Genomic DNA, 21,864 nt, shown 5'->3' on the forward strand with positions numbered 1-21,864 from the left:
CGCCCCTCCTCCACTCCACCAGACACGCTAGAGTAGAAGCTTCATCAAGGCAGGGGTTCATCTTGTTTGTATCCTCAATGCCTAGAATGGTGTTTCACACATAGTAGGTATTCCAAAGTATTGGTGAATTGAATTTGCTGAATTTTTCTAGAAGTCTTGTGGGCAGTTCTCTTGTGTGCACTTTTATATATTGGAAAGGTCATGTCTGATTGTAACAAGAAAAACATTTGTAAAGTCTTATGCACACCATCTGGAGGCTGCTCGGCATCCTATATGTGAAATGAATCGTAAGTGGCAGACAAATGCCCTGTGGATAGAAATCAACACCATTGGAACCTGCGAGGTCCTCTGTGTTCCTTCTCCGGTGAGGTTGGAGCTCACTGGTTGGAAAAGGTGTATCTGTCTTATCTTTATCTAGGTTGTGTCTGGTGCATGGAAAATGCCATTTCCCCAATATTTCTTTGTAACAAACTCCCCCTGTCCACACCCCAGCATTTCTTTTTACTTGCAAATTTCTACAGCCAGTATTCTAAATTTCCCAATTGCCTCTTTTTTTTTTTTTTTTTTTTTTGCAATTGGTTTACATAGGATCTCAATAAGGTACATATATTCCAGTGGGTTGATATGACATTTAAATCTCCTTTAATTTATAGATTTCTCTCTTTTTTCTTCCTGCCATTTGTTTGTTGATAAAACAAATTAGCTCTTTCTGGCTGGATATTGAGGACTGACTTCCTGCACCTTGTTCTCAGGAATTTCTCCAAACATACAGCATAACAAACCATTTTTGATTGCCTTAAATGGTTTTAAAACTAAACAAACAAACAAAGAGGCATATTTGATCCCAGACCTCTCCAAACCCATGTGTACACTGATGTCTTTTTCATGACGTTAGTTTCATTAGAAACTGCGACATAAATGATGAAGGTTTATTGGATTGTGTTTGGTTGTATAGTTGAACAATAACTTTAGAGGCCTTTCAAGGATCTCATCTAGTCCTTTTGCTGATCTTGTTCATATCCGTGAGTCCTATTGGCTAAGAAGATGTCATTATTCTCTTGACTTTTCTTTCTGAATTGATATTGCTATTGAGAATAACATCCCTGAAGACAGAGCTAGGTAATATTCATTCTTTTAAAAAGCTATTGTATTATGTTTACCTTGCTGTGAAGCATATTTTATATTTCGTCTAGAAGTGCTGTAGGGTGGCAAGATATTGTATCTTACATAATGATTGTAATTTAAACATGAAAACCACTAGCTTTTCTTTTCTTCTTTACTTTGGTTTTGCTGAGTGATTTTGGGGGGCTCTATCTGTAAACATACATAAAGCTAATAACAGTAAGTGAATTATAGAGGTAACATTTCATTGAGGGTTTCTGGAAACAGCTTTTAGCCTCAAGAGCCAAGCTCTTACGCTCTGTGTTGGATCAGACTTGCAAGACAGAATTATAGCTCCATTCCTCGGGGTTTGCTTGTTGTTAATTTTATGGAGGACATAAAAGCTAATGTAAAGCATCTGTTCCATCCTTGACCCCTTTAAGAAACCTGTATCCATGGCAGCCAATACAGGTAGGAGGAGGCGGAGGTTCCAAATCTTCACAGGGCATTTCAACAGAAAGAAATGTCTGTCCCTTGAATGCAGCATTGATGTTAAATCTGTGTGGTGGTAAGATTGGGGTAAATTTCATTCTATTCGGTTAACATGCTTATGGAGCTCATACTGTGTGGCAGACCATGTTCTAGATGCTGAGCTTCCAGCAGTAAACAAATCAGGCAGGAAACTCTCCTGCCGTCTTAGTGCTTACTTACACTGGAGTTAAGCAAGTAGAATACAAAATATGCTACATGTAATGAGTCATTTCACACAACATTGGTTAAAGAAAGATAGCTGAGGGGGAGAGGGCTTTAGGGGCTGGGAACAAGGTCGCTGTTTTAAATAGTTATAGTGTCAGTCACTCAGTCATGTCCAACTCTTTGTGACCCCCATGGACTGTAACCCACCAGGCTCCTCTGTCCATGGAATTCTCCAGGCAGGAATACTGGAGTTAGTAACCATTAGATATCACTGATATGGTATTTGAGCAGGGACCCTCAAGGAGGCCTGGGAGCCAGGCCTGATGCCGATCACTGAGAGAAGGGCCTTCCAGGCAGAAAGGAGAGTCTGTACAAAGGCCCTGAGATGGAAGGCTTGGCAGAGAAGCAGCGATGCTGGTATGACTAAAGCTGAATGGTTGAGGAAGGGGTGATGGGGCGTGAGGTACCATAAGATTCAGAGGACTGTATCCTGCAGGGCTTTCTAAGGCAGGGGAAAGCCTCGGGGTCCTCTGAGTGGATTGGGAAGACAAGGAGTTCTCACTGAGCAGAGAAATGATTATTCAAGAGGATTATTCTGGATGTTTCATAGAAAATAGACATCCAGGAGGCAAAAGTTTAAATAAGAGACCAGTTAGGAAGCTACAGCTACAAAAATCCAGGCATCAGAATAGAGTGGCTTGGCGGAAGATGGCAGGCGGTGGTGGCAACATGTACTCTCCTTTTGGTCATGTGCTGAAGGAAGAGCCCACAGAATTGGCTCTCAGGTGGGATGTGGTGCCACGCCACAGGTCTGCTTTCCGGGAGCTGCTGCCTGGGTGCATAGACATCTCTGTCATTGCCGCCCTGCCCCTTCTTGTCCTGATAATAAGTTCTCAACACCACTCTATGGATTGTACTTGGGTTTGCTTTTGCCTAGGCTGGCTTTGCCCTGGGCACATAGATAGCATTTGCTGGGGCACAAGAGCATTATTTTGCTTCCCTTCTGTTTACTGAGACTCAACTTCTTGCTGCCCTTGTCTGGAGTTCCTGCTGGTGTCCAGCTGCTCTCCTGGATCCAGGAACAGCAAGGGTCTGTATCTCCCCACACCACCATCTCACCATGTCCATGATTCCTCCACCAGAGCCTCAGATTCTGAGATCATGTATCACTTTCCTCCCAATGCTTCTCCAGATGCTTCATATTAGACTCCAGTTATAATTTTCATACTGGCATTTTTGTTTTCTTGCTTCCAGAAAACAAGCAGCCGACAGCAAAAATTATCCTTGTCTGAGTACATTTTGGGGGCTTCCCAGATGGTGTTAGTGGTAAAGAACCTGTCTGCCAGTGGAGGAGACATAAGACATGTGAGTTCGATCCCTGGGTTGGGAAGATCCCCTGGAGGAGGGCACAGCAACCCACTCCAGTTTTCTTGCCTGGAGAATCTCATGGACAGAGGAGCCTGGAGGGCTACAGTCTGTAGGGCTGCACAGAGTTGGACATGACTGAAGTGACTTAGCACGCATCCAGGTTCATTTTCATCATGGCACCATCCCTTTCAGATTCCTGCTTGTCTTTCAGTTCTTCCTACCCTGATTTCCTTAAGTTCTCACCACATCCTTTGTCATCATCAGCAGGTGTTTATATAATTTTTGATTCACTCTGGCAAACCACTTTGAGAACTAGCACATACCCTAAGACTAGATGCCTTGTCGCTGGTCCTGATTGGTCAGGAGAGGACTGCCATACATATGATGACAAGAAGGCAAATCATACAAATATGAAGTCTGAATTGAGAGGCTTCCCTTGTTCCCATCATCTGATTGCCCATGTCCAGCACTGGAGATTTGATCATCATAAGCATCATCATACCAGTGAGTATCAGTGGGAGAGGTAACTCTGTGAATCTTCACCTTCTTTCTTAGTGATCACTCATGAATTGGTGTGTTAATCATTTATGCAATGCACCAAATATCTCTATACTTCGGATACACAGAAAAAGATTGTACTTCCTGCTTTCTTTCTGGTTGGATGGAGCAATATGGTTAATTCTGGTCAATGACTTGAGAGTAGAAGTAATATTGATAATTTTTGAGCCAGTGCATTTAATTACCAGGAAAACACTTAGAGCCTTCTTTCCTTTCATGATGATTTCAACTTTTGAGATGGTGGCCTGGGTCACTCAACTCAGTGGAGCAGAGTCCTTTAGCAACCTGTGATGGATGGGCAACAGAATTGAGAAACCCTTGTTTTAGCCACTGAAATGTTGGGATTGTTTATTACTGCAGCATCACTTACCTTATCCTGCCTAATGTCTTCAGGTCAACTCTCCATGATAGTTACTTGAGAACAGGACCTCGGGCAAATGAAGGTTTGGCTAGGCGTAAAGGACAAACCTAAATTAGATCATGGTCACTGGGTTCTAAGAATGATGGTCCTAGCAAAGAGAACGAGGTTACACGTGGAGAAAAGAGGACTCAAGGCAGAGCAGAGCAATATCTAGGGTTTGTCTAAGATTGGTGACAGAAAAAAGATGTAGTGATCTCTGCCTAAACACATGCCCTAATGCTAGGTGCCTTGCAGTCAGCATTGCATTTGGTCAGGAGGGGACTTCCACACACGTGATGACAAGAAGGCAAGGTCAGGGGTCTGGCTGCCTCCGTCTCATCACCTCCAAAGAGGATGGCTACCCCATTCACTCTGGTCCACGGTGGCCGTTCAGATGAGTGATCATGAACAACATCTGGGAGGAGGCCCTGCCAGGCCAGAGGACCTCAACAGAGCCTGATGCTGTGTAAGAGCCTCAGCGTGTCACAGCAATGATTTCTGGCTTCCTGTAGTTACCATTAGTGAAATTGCAGTGTCTGCTTCTAGGACCGCCCTTGCCAGGATCAGCGTTTCCCTGGGTTGAACTCTGCAGGGAGGAGGAGCTTGGGGAAGTAGTTGCCCTGTGCCTTCCTCCCTTGTGTGTGGAGCCTGAAAAAGAAGCCTGCTGTTTAGAAAGGTGCTTTGGTTTTAATTGGCAGGAGGAGGCTTGTGAGGATCTCCAGTTTTCTCCTTGTGTTATGATTTTGTGACAGTGTGAAGTCAATCTTACAGCAGTTACAGCTCTCTTGAGCTGTCAGCAGCTCAGAGACTTCAACTCTGATTAAAATACATGACTAAAAAAATTACCATAATCCAGAGACAGGAGTGAAGAAAAAGCCGTAATAATACTGACAACAATGTGCCAATTAAGAGGCTATTTAGTGCCTTCCTGCAACACAGGACAGTCTCCTCAGAGGTGCCCCTGATAGAGCCAGGGCCTTGTTAATGCATGTGACAGGGCAGATACACCTGGAGAAGGAAGGGGTAAGCTGAGTGCCCACTGGATAATTTGTTTGCTAGAAGTTCTGTGAGTGGCACCAAGTAGAAGCCATAGATGTGATCTCTGCTCTGAACCAGCATGATTAAGAGACCAGCCAGGAATGGAACTCTAGATCTTAGTCCAATGATCCAACATGTCCAGTGACTTGCCTAGCCCCAATGAACACTGCTCTTGAAGCCTCTCACCACCTCAGAAATCACCCTATGTTGTCCCTTTTGCCACCAGAGCCATCCTCTGCCTCCAAATCATCCAGGACATTTCCTCTACCCACTCTACCCTTTGCCTTCTGTATAACACTGCATACTCAGGTCTCCTTTGCTTGGGGCCTCTCTAGGTGACCCCAGCTACTTGAGAAGCTAGCTTGTTAATACTCCTAATGGTTTAAGATGTTAGCCTTTCCAGCTCTGTCTATTTGCATCTTAACAGGGACCTTTCAGCTTGCAACCAACGGTGTTACTGCTTAGAATTTAGGGCATACAACAAAAGGCTGGGGTGGGGGGGTGGCATTTGGAAGCAGAAAGCTGTCTGGGGGACACTTTAATCACACCCAGTAAGTAGTTCTTTCCTTTGCCTAGGCATGCAGGCAAGCAATTCAGCCCCCTATTTGCAGTTTGGGACTCTGCACTGCTCCAGTTCTTTACAGTCAGATACAATTGTACCACTTTCAGTCACTCTTTCTTTACTGAAGTCTACGCATTGCACTGCTTGTTGGCTTTCTCTCTCCAGACTTACTGTACACAGGTTCCTCACAGTATATTTGAAAATGTTTGTGGGACACACAGAAACCTGTCATTTAAGCAATACAGGTGGTCATGTGAAAGCTTCCCTAACATGGGAAAGGAAACAGTCACCCAAGTCCAGGAAGCACCGAGTCCTGTACAGGGTCAACTCAAGGAGAAACACACCAAGACACATAGGAGTCAAACTGACAGAAGTTAAAGACCAAGAGAAAATATTAGAAGCAACAAGGGAAAAGCAATAAGTGACATACAAGGGAATCCCCGTAAGACTGTCAGCTGATTTTTCAGCAGGAACTCTCCAGGCCAGAAGGTAGTGATGGAAGGGAATACAACCAAGAATACCCAGCAAAGCTTGTATTTCAGATTTGATGAGGAAATCAAAAGCTTTACAGAAAAGCAAAACCTAAAAAGAATTCAGGACCTCCAAGCCACCTTTACAACAAATACTAAAGGAATCCCTGTAAGCAGAAAAGAAAAGGCCACTACTAGAAAGAAGAAAATTATAAAACAGGAAAGCTTGTTGGGAAAGGCAAATGTACAGTAAAGATATGAAGTCATCCATATGTAAATATGATATCAAAGTCAGTAAAGAGGAGGAGAGTAAAAACGCAGGATATTTTAAATGCATTTGAAATTCAGATATCAACAACTTAAAACATAATTATATATATATATAATATAGTATATATATATATATATTGCTATACCAAAGCCTCTTGGTAATCACAAACCAAAAATCTATAATAGATATACACTCAAAAAAGAAAAAAGAGGGACTTCCCTGGTGGTCCAGGGGTTAAGACTTCATGCTTCCACCACAGGGAGCAAGTTTTCATCCTTTGAACTAAGGTCACATGTCACATGGTGTGACCAAAAAAAGAAAAAAGAAAATGAACCCAAACAGAACACCAAGACTGTCATCAAAGAGAAGAGAAAAAATACAAAAGGAAAAAAAAAATCTAAAAACAAATCCAGAACAGTAAAATGGCAATAAGAAGACATATCAATGATTGTGTTAAATGTAAAGGGATTAAATGTGCCGATCAAAAGACACAGACTGGCTGAATGGATACAAAAACAAGGCCTGTATGGATGCTGTCTACCAGAGATCTGCTTCAGGTCTGGAGACACATACAGACTGAAAGGGAAGGGGTAGAAAAAAGTATTCCATGCAAATGAAAATCAAAAGAAAGCTGGAGTAGCAATACTTAAATCAGACAAAATAGACTTTAAAATACCTATTGCTACAAGAGACAAAGAAGGACACTACATAATAATCAGGGGGTCCATCCTAGAAGAAGATAGAGCAATTGCAAATTTTTATGCACCCAACATAGGAGCACCTTAATATATAAGGGAAATGTTAACAGATATAAAAAGAGAAACTGACAGTAACGCAGTAACAGTGGGTGACTTTAAACTCTACTTATATCAATGCACAGATCATCCAGACAGAAAATCAATAAGGAGACATAGGCCTTAAATGACACATTAGACCAATGGATTCTATTGATATTTATAGAGCATCCCATCAAAAAATAGCAGAATATGCATTCTTTTCAAGTGCCCATGGAACATTCTCTAGGATAAATAACATGCTGGGTCATAAAAGAGGCCTTGGTAAATTTAAGAGAACTGAAATCATTTTAAGCATCTTTTCCAAAAATACTGCTATCAGATTAGAAATCAACTATAAGAAAAAGAACTGCAAAAGACACAATCATGTAGAGGCTAAACAATATGCTACCAAGCAATCAACGGAAAATTAAATTAAATTTTCAAAAAGAAAAAAAAAAAAAAAAAAACTAGAGACAAGTGAAAATGAAAACATGATGATCCAAAACCTGTGGGATGCAGCAAAAGGAGTTCTAAGAGAGAAGCTTATAGTGATACAGCTTACCTCAGGAAATAAGAAAAGTCTCAAATGAAAGACCTGACATTATAACTAAAGCACGGAGAGAAAGAAGAACAAACAAAACCTAAAGTTGGTAGAGGGAAAGAAATTACAAAGATTAGAGCAGAAAGAAATGAAACAGATGAAGAAAACAATAGAAAAAGATCCATGAAACTAAAAGCTGCTTCTTTGAAAAGATAAGCAAAATTGATAGATCTTTAGCCAGACTCATCAAGAAAAAAATGAAGAGGGCCCAAATTAATAAAACTAGAAATGAAAAAGAAGTTACAGTTTACCCCACAGAAATACAAACTACCATAAAAGACTATTTCAAGGCCAATAAAAGGAAAAACCTAGATGAAACGGATAAATTCTTTGAAAGATACAATCTCCCAAGACTTAGCTGGAAGAAATAGAAAATATGAACAGACCAGTTTCAAGTACTTTCAATACTTTAATTGAATCTGTGGTTTTACAACTCCCAACAAAAGTTCAAGAGCAGATGACTTCACAGGCAAACTCTACCAAACATTTAGATTACAGTTAACAGCTATTCTTTTGAAACTATTCCAAAAAATTGCAAAGGAAGAAACACATCCAAACTCATTCTGTGAGACAACCACCATCACTTTGATACCAAAACCAGACAAAGATACTACAAAAGAGAAAATTATAGGACAACATCACTGATGAACATAGGTGCAAAAATTCTCAACAAATATTAACAAACCAAATTCAACAACAGTACATTAAAAGGATGCAAACACCATGGCCAAGTGGGATTTATCCTAGGAATGAAAAGATTTTTCAATATCCACAAAATCAAACAATCACATCAACGAATTGAACAATAAAAAGCATGATTATATCAATAGATGCAGAAAAAGCTTTTGATAAAATTCAACATCCATTTATGATAAAAAAAGAGCTCTTCATAAAATGGACATAAAAGGAACATTCCTCAACATAATAAAGGCCATGTGAAAAACCTGCAATTAAAATCATACTTAATGGTGAAAAGCTGAAAGCACTTCCTCCAGGATCAGGAACAAGACAAGGATGTCCACTCTCACAACTTTTATTAGACATAGTTTTGGCAATCCTAGCCACAGCAATCAGAGAAGAAAAATAAAAAAGTAAAAGGATCCAACTTTGAAAGAAGTAAAAATGTCACTGTTTGCAAATAACATGGTACTATGTATAGAAAAATCCTAAAGACACTTCTAGAAAACCACTGCAGTTCATCAATGAATTCAATAAAGTTGTAGTATACAAAATTAATACACAGAAATCTATTGCATTTCTATATACTAACAACAAAATATCAGAAAGAGAAATTAATAATCCCATTTATTATCACAATGAAAAAAAAATACCTAGGAATAAACCTACCTAAGGAGGCAAAAACCTGTACTCTGAAAACTATAAGATGCTGATGAAAGAAACTGAAGACCACAAAAACCAATGGAAAGATATGCCATGTTCTTGGATTGGAAGAGTCATTATTGTTAAATTGACTATATTATCCGAGACAATCAACAGATTTAATGCAACCTCTATGAAATTACCATTGGCATTTTTCACAGAACTAGAACACAATTTTTTAAAACTTGTGTAGAAACACAAAAGACCCCAAAGAGCCAAAACAACCTTGAGGAAAAATACTGAAGCTGGAGGATTCAGGCTCCTTGGCTTCAGACTGTACTACAAAGCTGCAGTAATCAAGACAGTATGGCGCCGCCACAATCGCAGACAAACAGATCAGTGTAACAGGATAGAAGGTCCAGAAATAAACCCACATATCTATGGCCAATTATCTACAAAAAAGAAGCAAGAACATACAACGGAGAAAAGAAAATCTATTCAATAAGTGGTGTTGGGAAAACTGGATAGCTACATGTAAAAGAATGAGATTAGAACATTCTCTAACACCATATACAAAAATAAACTGCAAGTAGATTAAAGACCTAAATGTAAGACTGGATACTATAAAACTCCTAGAGGAAAACAGGCAGAACAATCTTTGACATAAATTACGTCAATATCTTTTTGGATCTGTCTCCTAGAGTAATGGAGATAAAAACAAAAATAAACAAAAGGGACCCAATTAAATTCAAAAGACTTTGTTCAGCAAAGGAAACTATATATAAAACAAAAAGACAACCTACAGAATGAGAGAAAAGGATAAGACTGATGGATTTATTTTCAAAATACACAAATAACTCATACAGCTCCATATTTAACTTAAAAAAAATGGCAATTAGAAAATAAGCAGAATATCTAAATAGACATTTCTCCAAAGAAGACACACAAATGGCCAACAGGCACATAAAAAAGTGCTCATTCAACATCACTAATTATTAGAGAAATGCAAATAAAAACTACAATGAGATATCACTTCACTTAGGCCAGAAAGTCCATCATTGAAAAGTCTACATTTGGAGAGCGCGTAGAGGAAAAGGAATCATCCCATACTCTTGATTGGAATGTAAAGTGGGTACAGTCACTATGGAGGATGTATAGAGGTCCCTTAAAAAAACTAAAAATAGAATTAACATATGATCCTGCAATCCTATTCCTGAGCATATATCTGGAGAAAACTATAATCTGAAAAGATACACGCAGTACAATTTACAATAGTCAAGACAGGGAAGCGACTTCAGTCTCCACTGACAGAAGAATGGCTAAAGATGGTATAGTATATACATACAATGGAATACTGCTGCTGCTGCTAAGTCGCTTCAGTCGTGTCCGACTCTGTGCGACCCCATGGCCTGCAGCCTACCAGGCTCCTCCGTCCATGGGATTTTCCAAGCAAGAGTATTGGAGTGGGGTGCCATTGCCTTCTCTGACAATGGAATACTACTCAGCCATAATAAAGAATGAAATAATGCCACATGTAGCAACATGGCTACACTAGAGATTATCATACTAAATGAAATAAGCCCCACAAAGAAAAACAAATATGGCATGATATTGCTTATATGTGAAATCTAAAAAAAAAAAAGATGCAAATAAACTTATTCTCAAAACAGAAGTAGACTCACAGATACAGAAAACAAACATGGATACCAAAGGGGGGAGTAAATTAGGAGTTGGAATTAGCATGCAGTATATATAAAGTAGGTAACTAACAAGATGTACTATATAACACAAGGGAAAAGAATCTGAAAAATGAATATATATACTTATAGTTTTATTGATTTAGGTCCTCTCCATTTTTTTTTCTTGAAGGGTCTGGCTAAAGGTTTATTTAAAAAAAAAAAAAACCCAAAACATAAACAAAAAAATTCACAAAGGGCTCTGTGATAAGTGGGAAATTTTTGCAGAGAAATTTGATAAATGAGTGTCAAAAGTTACAGACATAGCAAAAAAAGTAATGATAAACAGCAGGGAGAGGGGTGGGGAATGGGCAAAGATAGGAGTGTGGGATAAAGAGATATAAATCATTAGGTATAAAATAGCTATGAGGATGTATTGTATAACACAGGGAATATAGCCAGTATTTTGTAGTACCTATTAATGGAATATAACATGTGAAGATTGTGAATCACTATGTTGTACACCTGTAATTTATGTAATATTGTCATCAACTATACTTCAATAAAATTTTCTAAGTATGAGAAGTCTTAAAAATGTGCATGTTCTTTGACTCAGCAATTTACATCTAGGAATTTATTCTAAGATATCAGAGCTGTTCATAAAAGTAATGACTAAGTAAATATGAGGATATTAATCAGAGAATTTTCATAGAAAAGTATTAGAAATAATTCACAGGGACTACCCTCATGGCCCAGGGGCTAAGACTCTGTGCTCCCAATGCAGGAGACCCAGGTTTGATCCCTGGTCAAGGAACTAGATCCCACACGCTGCAACGAAGAGTTTGCATGCCATTAACTAAGACGTGGTGCAGCCAAATAAACAAATAAATACTAAAAAAATGAAACAATTCACATAATGGAGGGTTAATAAATGGGTATTATATATAAATGGGTAATTATAAACTAGAAAACCAGAAATTAGCCATTTAAAATTCAGTGGAAGTGAGAAATAGATTTAGGGGCCTAGATCTGATAGATAGAGTGCCTGATGAACTATGGAATGAGGTTCGTGACATTGTACAGGAGACAGGGATCAAGACCATCCCCATAGAAAAGAAATGCAAAAAAGCAAAATGGCTGTCTGGGGAGGCCTTACAAATAGCTGTGAAAAGAAGAGAAGCGAAAAGCAAAGGAGAAAAGGAAAGATATAAACATCTGAATGCAGATTTCCAAAGAATAGCAAGAAGAGGTAAGAAAGCCTTCCTCAGCGATCAATGCAAAGAAATAGAGAAAAACAACAGAATGGGAAAGACTAGAGATCTCTTCAAGAAAATCAGAGATACCAAAGGAACATTTCATGCAAAGATGGGCTCAATAAAGGACAGAAATGGTATGGACCTAACAGAAGCAGAAGATATTAAGAAGAGGTGGCAAGAATACACAGAAGAACTGTACAAAAAAGATCTTCACGACCCAGATAATCACGATGGTGTGATCACTGACCTAGAGCCAGACATCCTGGAATGTGAAGTCAAGTGGGCCTTAGAAAGCATCACTACAAACAAAGCTAGTGGAGGTAATGGAATTCCAGTTGAGCTATTCCAAATCCTGAAAGATGATGCTGTGAAAGTGCTGCACTCAATATGCCAGCAAATTTGGAAACCTCAGCAGTGGCCACAGGACTGGAAAAGTCAGTTTTCATTCCAATCCCAAAGAAAGGCAATGCCAAAGAATGCTCGAACTACCGCACAATTGCACTCATCTCACACGCTAGTAAAGTAATGCTCAAAATTCTCCAAGCCAGGCTTCAGCAATATGTGAACCGTGAACTTCCTGATGTTCAAGCTGGTTTTAGAAAAGGCAGAGGAACCAGAGATCAAATTGCCAACATCCGCTGGATCATGGAAAAAGCAAGAGAATTCCAGAAAAGCATCTATTTCTGCTTTATTGACTATGCCAAAGCCTTTGACTGTGTGGATCACAATCAACTGTGGAAAATTCTGAAAGAGATGGGAATACCAGACCACCTGATCTGCCTCTTGAGAAATTTGTATGCAGGTCAGGAAGCAACAGTTAGAACTGGACATGGAACAACAGACTGGTTCCAAATAGGAAAAGGAGTTCGTCAAGGCTGTATATTGTCACCCTGTTTATTTAACTTATATGCAGAGTACATCATGAGAAACGCTGGACTGGAAGAAACACAAGCTGGAATCAGATTGCCGGGAGAAATATCAATAACCTCAGATATGCAGATGACACCACCCTTATGGCAGAAAGTGAAGAGGAACTCAAAAGCCTCTTGATGAAAGTGAAAATGGAGAGTGAAAAAGTTGGCTTAAAGCTCAACATTCAGAAAATGAAGATCATGGCATCCAGTCCCACCACTTCATGGGAAATAGATGGGAAAACAGTGGAAACAGTGTCAGGCTTTATTTTTCTGGGCTCCAAAATCACTGCAGATGGTGACTGCAGCCATGAAATAAAAAGACGCTTACTCCTTGGAAGGAAAGTTATGACCAACCTAGATAGCATATTCAAAAGCAGGGACATTACTTTGCCAACAAATGTTCATCTAGTCAAAGCTATGGTTTATCCTGTGGTCATGTATGGATGTGAGAGTTGGACTGTGAAGAAGGCTGAGCGCCGAAGAATTGATGCTTTTGAAGTGTGGTGTTGGAGAAGACTCTTGAGAGTCCCTTGGACTGCAAGGAGATCCAACCAGTCCATTCTGAAGGAGATCAGCCCTGGGATTTCTTTGGAAGGACTGATGCTAAAGCTGAAACTCCAGTACTTTGGCCACCTCATGCGAAGAGTTGACTCATTGGAAAAGACTCTGATGCTGGGAGGGATTGGGGGCAGGAGGAGAAGGGGATGACAGAGGATGAGATGGCTGGATGGCATCACTGACTCGATGGACATGAGTCTGAGTGAACTCTGGGAGTTGGTGATGGACAGGGAGGCCTGGCGTGCTGCGATTCATGGGGTTGCAAAGAGTCGGACACGACTGAGTGACTAATCTGATCTGATCTGATCTTAGTAGAATAATTAATGTCACAGTAAAATGCTCACAATATATTTTGCTTAAAATGAAGGTAGGTTATAAGATATAGTGAGTTTAATACAAATTTTGGAAAACATACAATATCAGTTATAGGTATGGAAAAAGATCATAAGGACATACACCAAAATGTTAACAGTGGTTATCTCTGAGTACTTGTAGGAGTGATTTAAAATTTCTTCCTTACATTTCAAATTGTCAGTGAGTTATTATTTTATAATCAGAAAAAGGTAATTAAAGAAGATAAAACTCATTTGTTCAAAAATTCAGTATGATAAGCCTACTAAGTCATATGACATGTAGGAAGGCTTGGTAAACTATGACGACCCTTGGGGAAGACTATTGGGACAGCATAGGAGAATGTTGTTGTTTAGTTGCTAAGTTGTGTCCAACTCGTTTATGACCCCATGGACTGTAGCCTGCCGGGATCCACTATCCATGGAATTTCCCAGGCAAGAATACTGGAGTGGGTTGCCATTTCCTTCTCCAGGGGGATCTTCCTGACCCAGGGATTGAACCCAATTCTGCGCATCTCCTGCATTGCAGGTGGATTCTTTACTACTGAGTCACCGGGGGAGCCATAGGAGAATAGTTCTGGTCTCCAAATCCAGCAAGACTGAGTTGGACTCCTAGTTCTGCCACTTCACTTGTGGCATGTTATTTAATCTAAGCTTTGATTTTCACTTCTGGATAAAGGAAACAGTAAAACCCACCTTTTAGACTTATCTTGAAGATTAATGAGGAGCATTCAAAAATACTAGTTACTGTTTTTTTGTGGCACAGTGTTACAGGGTGGTCCTTTGCAATCACCTCTGCTTTATCCATTTTTGCTTCCTACGAGAGCAACTGCTGCTGCTGCTAAGTCGCTTCAGTCATGTCCGACTCTGTGCGACCCCATAGACGGCAGCCCACCAGGTTCCTCTGTCCCTTGGATTCTCCAGGCAAGAACACTGGAGTGGGTTGCCATTTCCTTCTCCAATGCATGAAAGTGAAAAGTGAAAGTGAAGTCACTCAGTCATGTCCGACTCTTAGCGACCCCATGGACTGCAGCCCACCAGGCTCCTCCATCCATGGGATTTTCCAGGCAAGAGTGCTGGAGTGGGGTGCCATTGCCTTCTCCATGTGAAAGCTACACTGGCCATATTTATCCTCTCACCTATACTCACAAGCCTCTGCCTTATTATATAGGTTTTATTATTTAGCTGCAGCAAGGCTGATAGATTAGGCTATGATTGCCATTGAAAATAGTTTGTTGTACTCACATATTCCTAGAGGAGGGGACATCCATGCTCCAGGGGCTGTGCAGGGAGGCGCTAGAGTTAGTCAGGAAGGAGAAGGGGAAAACTTGGACAAGAGTCTTTTCTGGTATGCATGAAAGAATTGGTGAAGTAGGGTAGTTCGACTTAGAATTGGGTAGTTTGAATGATTTCAGTGGGTCCTGAGGCATAGCGGCTGCCCCTAGTTTTCTAATTCTCGGCTCTGGTGTGATTAGGGCAGGTGTATAGTGGCCCAGCGCATGAGCCCTGAGTATGAGCACCCTCTAAAGGAGGTGGTTGGGAGTTTGGGCTCTGGATTAGTTGGTTTCCATATGAAAGGTGTGGAGCCCTTTATAATCCCTAAGAATTGGCTATTCCAGGGAGGGGCAGTCTTTCTGTCATCAGCATCAAAAATGCAGAATAAAAAGACAAGATTAATATGTTGGGTAAATGAGCAGTTCTAACTTTTATCACCTCTATAAGGAAAAGGGTCAGATCCTTGGCATATCACACAATCCTTGCCAACCTCTGTTTTATAGAATCATAGTTGTATTTGTTTTTTGGTTATCTACTCCTATACGACAAACTGCTCCCCCCCAACCCCCCCGCCAACTTAGTGATTAAGAACATCAATCACTTTACTTGCTTATGATTTTGCCATTAGGCTATATTCAACTGGGTGCTTCTTTTGCTGTCCTCATGTAACTTCATTGAGTGAGCCAGGCAGCTCTGGGTTGGCAAAGTTGGGATGCTGGAATGGCTGGGTTTCTCTCTTTTTCTTTCTTCCTCTCCTTGAGAGCTCAGGACCTCATGTTTTCCAAATGAACCCTCCAGCAGAGAAGCCAGACATCTTACCTAGCACCTCAGGCTTCCCACGACTGCAGAAACGGGAGTTGCCCGGCCTTTGTAAGGCTTGGTCCTGAAACAGAACCTCACCTCTTCCGCCACATTCTCTTGATGAAAGCAAGCCGCAGGTTTTGCCCAGATTCAACTGGAGGGGAGTAGACAGGGCATGAATTCCAGGACATGGGCTCATGAGGAGGGATGTTCTATAGGCCCATCAGTGTAATGAACTGTCAGGAGAGGTGAGACAGAGCATCCATTCTGGCAGTCCTTTTGAGACTCCAGAATCTTAGAGTCATTGAACCCCGGCCATTGAGGACACAGTGATCCCAGTGATCACACCATCCACAAGGGCTGTCTGAATGTTCTGGGCTCTCTCCTAAAGAAGGGGCAAGATAAGGAACCACACTTGTTTTATAACGAAAGGAAACTTTGAAAAGGTAGACACCAATTTTCAATGAGCAGGCCTCAGAAAATGAGGTTTTGCTGTATTTTTAGACAAAGTATACTGGGTCGTGACTGATCAAAGAGTCAATGGAAAGCCTTGATGGGATGACCAGACAGCTACTTATTTGAATTCACTTCAGCTGACGGAAAGGTGTTTCTTTTGCTTTATAGGCTTTTAATAGAAGAAAGCGTTTTGTGAAACTGAATAATCTCTCTCTAAAGAAATGAAAGAAATCCTGGGAAGCAGCAAGATTCATGAGTTTTGCTAAATGCCAAATTTCTTCTTAGATATTACTTTTCTTCAAAAAAAAAAAAAAGAAGAAGTCTCTGGACTACCATGATTGCTCTAAATCCCTAGGTTGGAATTTAGACGCAAAGGGTAGTTTGCTCAGCTGAATTTTCTGAGCACTTTCTCAGAAATGGGTCTGATTTCTTCAAGAAGAACCAGCTCAGACTCTCCCAACACAGCGACTCTAATGGCAAAGGAAAAGAACGCAGGACCCAAATCCTTTTTAGTTCTAAACGTACCCGCAAACACATTTCCTGGCATTCTCCTTTTAATCTTTAAAATGTATGCTAATTTTCCCTTCTGTTTCATTATATATTCATTGTTGATTTAAAATGAAAGGTAACATTTTAGATTATTCATTACTTGCCCCAGGGATGACCAAGGTTATCTCTTCTCTGATTTCCCTCTACTTACTGGATAATTGTCTTTTTTGTTTTATATTAGATTATTATTTAGCAAATATTAAATCCTTCCTTTTGACTTCCAGGGGAAGGATAGATGTTCCTACCTCCATCTTCTTCAATATTTTCTGAATTCTAAGTTTATTCCCTTCTTGCACACTCTTCCTCAGTTTTAGGGTAAACACTGGAGTTCTCCGTCTTTATCATCCCATTGACTAGCTCTGAAACATGCAAAAAGAAAAAAAAAACCCTCTGTTTTTCTTGAGTCTGGGGTCATGCCATATCTTGCTTGGAATTTTTCTTAGTTTGGGCTGCTATAAAAAAGTACCAAAGATTGGGTGGTTGGAACAGCAGACATTTATTTCTCATAGTTTTACAGGTTAGGAAGGCCCTGGTGGAAGCCCCCTTCCTGTCTTACAGATGGCCGCCTTCTTGCTGCATCTGAACACGGTAGGGAGCGAGTGCTCTGGTGTGGCTTCCTCCGCTTACAAGGGCACTAGTTCAACCAGAGGGGCCCCACCCTCGTCGCTGCCGGAAACCAGCCTCAGCAGAAAACTCCTTTGTCCTGTCTCTCTAGCAGAGCCATGTAGTAACTAATCTTAAACGAGGCACCCCCATGTTCTACTCATCTCTGGCCCTGGCGCACCTTTCAAATCTTTTGATCACACAATACCTTGTCTAACCTGTTGGCTCTTTCCATAGATCAAATAAGTAGAAACAAAGAATTAACAGATGACCAGATCTCTTCCCTAACTTCTCCCTTCAGGAATCCTGCAAACCATGTGAACACAATAATATCTAAAGAAAGACCACAAGAAATTGATGAGTCCACATGCGGTGGGAAATGGCAACCAGTCTGACCCCCTGTGTCAATGATTAACTAAAATTAGTTCCCCCTTTCCCTCTAAAACTTTCCTGGCTGAGCAGAATCCTGGGAGTTGGTTTTTGGGGGATATGAGTCCATCTTCTCCCTAGATTGCCAGCATTCTAATTAAAAACAACTTTCCTTTTACCTAAAACTGCCTCCCAGGTATGGATTTTTGTGTTGAGGAGCCAGACTGAGTTCAGTAGCATCGTGAACTCATGGAAATCTAATTATCTCCCAAAGGCCTCACCTCCTAATATCACCATTTGGGGGATAGGGTTTCAAGATATGAATTTGACACAAACATTCAGTCCATAGCAGGCTTTTAACACTGCCTGCTATGGACTGCTATAACACTGTCTTAATTGGTCCCCCTCACTTTCAGTCTCTTTTACATAGTTTTCAGATTTGTCTTCCTAAAATGCAGAAACGGCACATTACTTGCTAATGTAATATGTTTCAATATTCTCTGATTTACTGAGTCATGCTACTGATATTTGCAGCAGGTCAGAATCAGGTCCCTCCCAACTCTTCCATTTTAGCTTCATCTCCAATTATTCCTCCTCCTTTCCACCCTTTCTTCTTTGCTTCCTTTGCTAAAACTCTTTCCTCTAACCCCATCTGCTTGGCAAGGCAAATACTGCTCATTCTTTCTGGCCCAGCTCAAATGTGATAGCTTTTATGAAGTCTCCTCCCCAGGCAGAATCAATCATTCCTTTGTCTTGTTATTTATAGGTTAAGTGTCTCTTAACGCTGGTTGCATATTAAGATCACCTGGTTCTCCAAAGGATCTACACACACACACACACACATAAATATACACATATAGATACACACCGGAGAAGGCAATGGCACCCCACTCCAGTACTTTTGCCTAGAAAATCCCATGGATGGAGGAGCCTGCAGAAGGCTGCAGTCCATGGGGTCGCTAGAGTCGGACATGACTAAGCGACTTCACTTTCACTTTTCACTTTCATGCATTGGAGAAGGCAATGGCAGCCCACTCCAGTGTTCTTGCCTGGAGAATCCCAGTGATGGGGGAGCCTGGTGGGCTGCCGTCTATGGGGTCACACAGAGTCGGACACGACTGAAGTGACTTAGCAGCAGTAGCATAGATACACACACCTAAAACAAGACATTCAGCCACAGGATTATGAGGGCTGACAAGTCTGAATCAATGTGGTCAGCAAGCTGGAGACCCAGGAGAGTCAATGGTGTGGTTCAGGTCCAAAGGGCAGCAGACTCAAGATCGGGAAAGAGCTGATGTTTCAGTTCAAGTTTAAAGACAGGGGAAAAAAATGTCCTAGCATGAGGAACTAGGCTGGAGGAATTTTCTCTTATTCAGGAGAGGGTCAGAATTTTTGTTTTATTCAGACCTTCAACCCTCAGAGAAACACCAGGATGATGTTTGACCAAATATCCAGGTACCCTGTGGCCCAGTCATGTCAGTATGTAAAATTGACCATCATACCTGGGGAACTATTAAAAAATACAAATATTGCTGGCCCCATCCCCGGGACTTTAGTTTCACTGGTCAGGGGTAGAACCTAGGCATCAATGTATTCAATGTTTTAAACTTCTTTCTTGCGTGAGTGAAGAAATCCAAGTAAGTTACTCATATATACGCTTGTTATAGACAGTGGGACCTTTGAGGGCAGGAAAGGTCCTTACTCCTGGTTACCTCAAAACCTGCCTCCATGGCAGATAATACTAGATACTGAATTATTGTTTTTGTTTAGTTGCTAAGTCGTCTCTGACTCTTTGTGACCCCATGGACTGCAGCGTTCCAGGCTCCTCTGTCCTCCACTAACTCCTAGAGTTTGCTCAAATTCATGTCCCACTGAATCTGCTATCTAACCATCTCATTCTCTGCTGCCCCCTTCTTTGGCCTTCAGCCTTTCCTAACTGAATTGATGCTTCATGTTTAATTGGACCACAATGTGGTATTACTAGTGTATTATCACTACAGTTATAGGTTGAATCACTGCTTAGTCACTTGATCTTGTCTGACTCTCTGTCACTCCATGGACTATAGCCAGCTAGTCTCCTCTGTCCATGGAATTTTCCAGGCAAGAATAAATACTCTACTTCAGGGGATCCTCCCAACCCAGGGGTTGAACCCGAGTCTCTTGTGTCTCCTGCACTGGCAGGTGGGATTCTTTATCACTGGCACCACCTGAGAAGCCTGCAGGTTGAATTATGTCCCCCCAAAAGATTTGAGACCTTCGAAATCCAAGTGATTTTGTGATATATATTGCAAATCTCTTGAACAATTTTCTAGAATGGATCATCTGAACTGGTGTCATTCAGAAGCTACCCATAGATCCACTAGAAATTAATAAGCAGGCACCTGGATTATCAATTCATCCTTTCTTCCCCAGAGCTTGATCAACTCAGAATCTGCTGGAGGAAGTTCAGGATGAACGTGTGGGCTTGGGTGTCCCATCAAGGTCACCGAGAGGCTCGGCTGGCTCAGCCATCTGCCCCTCACTCTTTGACGTCTCTTCAAATTAAACACCACGCCCTGTGGTAAAATTGCTCCTGCTTTATAAATAGCAGACTTGGCTGGAGCTGCACTGAAAATGCTACAGAGGAAGGGTGTCAGAGAGAAGAAAAAGGAAAGGCCACAGACACAAGGGCAAATTTCTTGGTCAGAGGACTCCAGTCTCTAAGGAATCTAAGCGCTCTCTGTGTAAGGGAGGTGTCCCCTGGAGGCTCTCCCCTCACAGCTCTTATGACTGTTTTCTTTTTAGATTTTTTTTGATGTGGACCATTTAAAAAATCTTTATTGAGTTTGTTACAATATTGCTTTTATTTTATCTTTTGGTTTTTTGGCTCCAAGGCATGTGGGATCTTAGCTCTCTGACCAGGGATTGAACCCGCATACCCTGCAATGGAAGGTGAAATCTTAACCATGGGGTCACCAGGGAAGTCCCTGTGACTTAAAATCTCATCCACCCAAGCAAACGTCCCCCACTTTCCTCCGCCACTTTTTCACCCCTTGACTTTACTTTGGGTCAGGAAATTGCTCCGAGGTTACTTTAAGAACAGGCCCCTTTCTGTGGCCTCATGGCACGCTTCTAATTTCAGTCACATCACTGCGGAATTAAAATGGAAACTGGCCACAGGCAACACATTGTCACTGACGCTTTCTGCAGCCACGTTGTTGTAATATCATAATATAGTTTTATGACTGGCTGGCCTACGATTTTATGGGGCTGCTACAAACCTCGCATCTGCTCGCAGAGATGGGTGCTGAGTCTAACTTCACTTTCTCTACTCTCTGCCTCTTTAGTCCCGTCCCCGATGGGCACTGCTTCCTCCTGCGGGCTGACTCTTCATGGCTGTCACCTCACCACCGTCAGTCCTGCCGAAGCTCCTCAGCCAATTTTGTTTTAATATTTGACCTTTGCCCATTGCCTGCCACTCCCATTGCTCACATTCTCTCCATACACACACACACACACACACACACACACGCCTGCTGCCTGCTCCCTGCCCCTCCCTGCAGGGCACGTGCTATACCAGCCTTTAAATCCAGGTCCTCTCTGTGCACTGTGGTGCCAAGTCAGACAGGGAGGCTGTGCCCAAGGACAAGGGCTCTCAGCACCACTGAGAGGCTCACCTGGTCCCCGATCCTTCCATCTCTGGAAAAGCCGCACGTCACTGGTGGCCCGGGGCATCCCTGGGGGCTCCATCTACCAGGCAGGCGCAGGATACAGAGAACCCAGGGGTGGAGATACTGCTGGGCTCATCTTTCTCAGAGGCTGGTTCTTTTTCTTTTTTTAATCTCTGCTCCTCTCCATAGAAGGTGAGGCTTCCAGCATCTGGGGTGACTCTGAGGGTCACTTTGGCGTCTGCGTAA

General features: G+C 41.5%; 2 long non-coding RNA genes across 3 annotated transcripts in view; both read right to left on the reverse strand.

Moving 5' to 3' along the window:
- Positions 1–21,574, reverse strand: part of LOC123330017 — a 52,616-nt gene extending 31,042 nt beyond the window's left edge. The window contains exon 1 of one of the 2 annotated variants that reach the window (XR_006545705.2): positions 21,229–21,485. This is a non-coding gene — a long non-coding RNA (uncharacterized LOC123330017). Of the gene's footprint in view, positions 1–21,228 lie in introns of both variants that reach the window. The other variant, XR_006545706.2, reaches the window with a different exon arrangement.
- LOC123330018 lies at positions 3,717–4,354 on the reverse strand. The gene is made up of 2 exons (XR_006545707.2): positions 4,094–4,354; positions 3,717–4,008 (listed from the first exon to the last, which is right to left on the reverse strand). It is a non-coding gene; the product is annotated as an uncharacterized LOC123330018 (long non-coding RNA).
- Positions 21,575–21,864: the final 290 nt, after the last annotated feature.

The sequence above is a fragment of the Bubalus bubalis genome, chromosome 17 (assembly GCF_019923935.1).
Source record: "Bubalus bubalis isolate 160015118507 breed Murrah chromosome 17, NDDB_SH_1, whole genome shotgun sequence".
Taxonomy (NCBI): Eukaryota; Metazoa; Chordata; class Mammalia; order Artiodactyla; family Bovidae; genus Bubalus; species Bubalus bubalis.